General features: G+C 28.9%; 1 protein-coding gene across 2 annotated transcripts in view; it reads right to left on the bottom strand.

Annotated features, from left to right (window-relative positions):
• The window catches only part of LOC127067962 (uncharacterized), a 61048-nt gene that overhangs the window by 24680 nt on the left and 30307 nt on the right, over window positions 1–6061 (bottom strand). The gene's annotated exons all lie outside the window — the stretch shown is intronic.

The following is a 6061-nucleotide window of genomic DNA, read 5'->3' as shown; positions in this document are numbered from 1 at the left end:
ACGCAACGAAAACGTAAAAATGATGATACTAAAAAATGAGGGACCATCATCGTTTATCAAAAAGCGAGATTATTTCGATTAGAAAAGAAACGCACAAATAAGCGAGCGACGGCATCGTACTACCATATTTATCGGATTATGCGAGTCCATTAATGTTAATTGAGAAAAAAATTTCGACTCGCCTTTGCATAGATTACCGCAAGATCAGCAGATGAACCGCAAAATCATTAAAGATCTTTATCCGTTACCACTGATAGAGGAGCAATTGGATCGACTACAGAGCGCTCGAATATTATACGTTTCTAAGAAGGGACTATTGGTTCCAAGATATGAAGTTGAGGATTAAGAAGGTCGTCTGTAACTGTATCGCTCGTATTTTGACCGAAAAGCGGTAAGAAAAGTAGGAAGGTTTTATTGTGTCCTACCGAAATGGGCAAAGTACCATACAACGTTTATCATGTCGATACTTGGAACCGATTCAGCAATAGATTTTGGGAGTATTTAAAAGTAGATATGGTTGCATAATGCTTGAATGTGAGATTCATAAACATTTAGGCATTTCATCCTTAAATTGTCTGTAATCGTCGATTTAAGTTAATGAACAACGCCAAGCAAATAAAATGTGTCATAACCCAAAAAAACAAAAGAATATTATAGATCATATTGACAAATCTACAATCTAATATTAACACCACTTTATCTTTTTCTTTTCTTCAAATTTACAAGATTCAATATACAGTTTTTCACGAGATATTATAAAAGATATTATAATTTAACAAGATAAATGGAATACTTTGTAGATCTTTCCTTTCCTCCACTCAGTATATTTTATCCAATTATTTATAATCATACAATTCTTACGTACAACATTTTTCTTTTCTGATAATAATAGTCAATCAATTTATTAGATCGGAGATATTTTGTGTATACCTGTCATTGAAGTTACACACGTTTCGACCGAAAGTAATGAGCAATCTTAAACGAAGGACGTAAAATTTGAAGATCTCTCTCATTTGGTTCCTGCAATAGCCGTTTTATTGCATTGACAGGTCTTATATTTTTTGGGCATTTTTTGTGCATTGACCGTACTTGTTACATAGCGAACTGGATAGGAAGGAGAAGGGACTTTCTATAAAAAAAAAAAAAAAAAAAAAGAGAGAGAGAGAGAATTACATATTCACACATTAAATGCATAGTAACAAGTTTAATGTTACGTTTAACACATAAAAATCCTGAAAATTACTTAAAAGGCATATTACTTTGGTTTTATTTGTCTATGATTTGATAGAGAAAAATTGAATTTTTATCGTTGATTGTAATCTAACGCTTCATCTTTGCTGGACGATATTCTTTGCAGGGATATTTTCAATGAAAGTTTTACTCTGTTGACTATTGTAAATTATCAGTCCACTAAGTACATATTACTTAGACACTACAACAAAAATGGTAACAATAGATACGAGATTACGAAACAAAACCAATAATAATTACCGAATATAATAAATATAAGAACAGCATCGACAGAATCGTCCAATATTGTACACATTATCCGCTTTTACGGAAATCTCTAAAATGGTAGAAAGAACTATTTTTTTAGGGTATAAAAATTTGTTCTATGGATAGTTATATATTTTTAGGCGTTACAATAAGACATCTAAATTTTGTTTGAAAATTGATAGATCAATTGATGGGTAATTTGAATAACGGATTCCAAGCTTTGCGTGGTAGACTATCAATTTCAGATAAAAAGGTGTAATAAAACAGAAAATTGCATATTCTACAACTAAATCAAAGAGATCGAAACAAGGAGTATTTCACTTATTCTAATTGAAAAAAGTTTAAAGATGAGAGTCCGGATATAACTATGAAACACGTACAAGAAAACTAGGATTGCATCGAGGATTGCTTTGAAATATACCGTACTAAAGAAAACTGTAGAGCTTTATAAATCTATATAAAATATCAAATATCGAGATAAATAGCATAAATTCCTCAGAATGTTTATTTTGTCTAATAAGACTTTTTTCGATAGGAATGTCTTCAGTTAGTTCATTTTTTCGTGTTTCCATATCATCTGTATTATCAAAGAAAGGTTGATCAATTGTAATATCGTAAAAACGGTAAAGAAGAATCGTCATTAAATATTGTAACCAATTTTGATATTACGCTACTTAATATTATGTTTAGTAACTAACCGGTTAAATAGCTTGATCTAATTTTTTTTCTTTCGATATGAACATTGAATCACTATTGATATTTTTTGATATCTGATGTATAATATAATTTACTGAGAGAGAAACATTTACAATTTATCCGAGAATTTCGTATTGCCTATGACATGACGCAGTTGTCAGATTTGCATAAATGATACTCGTAGGGAAACGCGTGATTTAACCTAGTATTAAATCTAATTCAGGAAAATGAGATTATTTTTATGAGTATATAAAGCTATTGGATGTTGAAAAAGTGTAGATATCTCCGCAACTTGAAGATTAAATGCAACATTTATATGTCATCATAATATCCAAATTAATTTCCGGAAATTCTGCAGTCAGTAATTAGTGATGTGTTTTTGAATAATTTTGTTGAGATAATTTTCAAATCACAGTCGATCAATGTTCTGCATGAAAAACCGAATGAATTGTCTGAAAATTTTTTCCGAAATTCTTAATGAGTATTGCTATTGATCTTGAAATTTACATAGGTATGCTCGGTTCAGTTGAGCTTACTTGTAGATGCATTGACTGCATTGTCAATATTACTGACAAGCAATGATTAAGTAGCTGACACTGTTGGTGTTAATGTAAATATATTTTTTAATGTTTTTTTACGCACTTGAAATTCTCGCAAACTTTATAAAGCACTCTTTCAGGTATGTTGAGGGAATTTTTAGGCACAACGTCTTTCATAGATCATTCTTACGCGCTCTATACTTGTTTTTTTCGATGTTGTTAAGTCTATTAATTAATAACATTTAAAATTAATATAACATTAAATACAAAATAAGACAATAAGAATTACAGTCGAAAATGTATAATGCGTTATTCAACAGAGTATATGGGGGAAAAATGTTTAAAATGTTTATAGGATGAGAATATAACGTACGAACATTTTTGTTGCTTCAGATTTTAATTAGCACCATTATACGAAAGATGGTTTTTTCTGAAAAATATCGAAAATATAGTAAAAATCACTGTTTATGTCAATAGTGAGTCCAGAGATAATTTTTGATCGATTATGATGGATATAATCTTATTTGAAAAATGAAAGTATAAGCAAGGATATGGCTTTCTAAAATTTTTTAAAAAGCTTTATTTTTATGCATTAACTATTCTCAGAAAAAAACATCACTTTTAATGCGATTTTTTTTTTTTTAAAGAATGCATTTTATTATACAAATAAATTAGATTTGTAAACGATAACAGTCATTAAAAACAGTTGTTAGATAGTTGACAACAAATGACAAATATCAATTGTTAAAGTAAATAGAGTAGTCTGAGTTATAAATTACTTTTTTTGCTTCATCCTCTTCTATTTTTAAACACGCTATTGTGAGATTTAATAAAATGAAGTTCTGATGAAGTTTATCATAAATTCTGATAAACGTTTCGTTCTTTTTTCTAATATCTAATTATAAATTACAGAATGGATACAATAACTAAAAAAACTTTTTCTATGTTTTACTTAAAAAGATAACTACAATTAATCTGGCAGTGCCTACATAAAAATTACATAAAGTAAATGTTCATAATAAGTGCAATAAATGTATTTATTACCGTTATGCTTGTTTTATAAGACATCTTTTTCTACTAATAAATGAAACGTAATTATTTAACGTTTGTACAATTAATACCAGATCATTTTAACCCAACTGTGATCAAATTAGGCGGCTCAGATTATATATAGTAGCAATAAGTGATAACGCGTGGGAGCATTCAGTACTTTGTGTTATTATTGTTTTATCATATGTTGAGACTATCTAATTCGTTGCCAGTATTCAATAAACTAACGAAGAAGACGCATTTGTTTCTCTTATGAAAAATTATTTAGATTGTCGAATCGTCTATTCTTTTTTTCATCATTTCTTGTTTTTTGGTTTTTTATATTATTGTTGTATTCCTCAATTCTATAATGTCGGTATCAGCTGCAGCATTTAACACAACTTAAAATTTATACAAAATGAAGAAAGTAGGAGCTTATTTAATAATGCTGATCTAAAATTACGAGATTCTGAGAAAGATGTTATTATAAAGGAATCTGATGATGAAAATACAGATAGTGCAAGAAATGAGATGGTATTTGGACGCCTATGTTCTGTAACACATCGATTTGGTAATACACCGAAACGTTTCAAAATTCTCCAAAATATTCTAAACTTTGACAGAAAAAAGTGAAGGATTGAAACAATAAAATATTACATATAATCTATATATTAACAAAGAAATAATAGATATTATTTTCAAATATATGAATCAAAAAACCAGTATATTCTATGCTACGAACGAATCGGGACAATGGAAACTAATAGAGTATGTCAAAATTAATGCGTTCTGTGGTATAGAATATTGATAAGATATTTACCAAGATAAATTTATGCTGCTGTTATGATCAGAAATAGATTCAAGGAAATTTTAAAGTTTATCAGATTTTATGATTTGACAGGAGAATAGTTAAACCAGGGAATAAAGAAAAGTTAATGATAAATTAATAAATTATATATTAGAGACTGTTATAATATATCAAATAAAGGAACCGTAGTACAAACAATTAGTAAAATTTTGAAAACAATCCTCATTTAAAGTTTATATGCCTTCCCAATTCTGGAAAATATGACATTGTGTAATGTGAACATATTCTATTCCTGCAACATTTATCTGAGAAAAACTGGTAATATTGTGAAAAAGAACAAAGAAGTCATGTGGTAAAACAGTTCACTTAATTTCGAAGACACATTGTTCATCTTATAACAACAGATAATTTTTTTATTGCAATATCCTTAGTGAAACATTTATTGAACGATGATATTGTTTTGATCGGTATAGTACAAAAAAATAGACAGCCAAAATCATTGATACAAGCATGAAAAAGACAATAATATTCATCAAATTTATTATTTACACTTAAAATGTAAATAACAAATTTGACAAATTGAATGCATTGTATTACTGTCTAGTATCCACTACGCGTACAATATATTCGGGCCAAAAAATAATTACAAACCGGAAAGAATTTGATATTATAATGCAACGAAAATAATCAAAATATTATAATACAAAGAAAGTATTCACGTCGTTGGACATTTCCCCTTTTTCTTCGTTATACAGGATATCCCACGAAATTGGGCCAAGCTATATCTTTAGAAGGATTGGAGATTGAGAAAAATGACAAAATTAAATGGTATTAAACGCTACTTAATTCTATGAACGTTTTATACATTTTTAAGCATCGGTGCAGTTGCAAGATGCAATAGCACTTTTTAAAAAAATAAAACCTTAATCTTGAATACATTAATAGATGTAGTGTTTCACCCTCTACAAAACATGTTCATAATGTTATGTCAGAAAGTTGTTAGTTTAGATGTTATTTTAATTTCAAACATGCAATTATTTTAATGTTTCTACACATTTAGACATATTCTTTCGCGCATTCCATTTTTTCAGTGCCCAAGGGCGAGCAGTACTTCAAAATCTTTTGTTTATTGTATTTTGAGGTATCAGAAATTCGTCTATTTTGATTTTCCATGCGACAAACATTGAATTCTGAGAATGAAATTTAACGTGTGAACTATTATCAGTACTTTTTAAGATAAAGGAAATGCTGTGCAATGGATTGCAAATGAATGCAACAAAATGCAAATTTTATTTTTCAGATTTTATGGATAAATGAAGCAAATGTCATCAACAATGGAATGTTAATCGTCACAAGGAACACACATAGTCTGCTGAAAATCCTCATTTAAGAAGGGATACAAATAATCAAATACGATACAATACTAACGTCTGGTACAGCATGTTTAATAAGTGGATTATTGGACGTGTTGACGCACATGTGCGTTCCTTTA

The sequence above is a fragment of the Vespula vulgaris genome, chromosome 12 (assembly GCF_905475345.1).
Source record: "Vespula vulgaris chromosome 12, iyVesVulg1.1, whole genome shotgun sequence".
Classification (NCBI taxonomy): domain Eukaryota; kingdom Metazoa; phylum Arthropoda; class Insecta; order Hymenoptera; family Vespidae; genus Vespula; species Vespula vulgaris.
The sequence above is the reverse complement of the archived record's forward strand: the minus strand, read 5'-3'. Positions and strand labels throughout refer to the sequence as shown.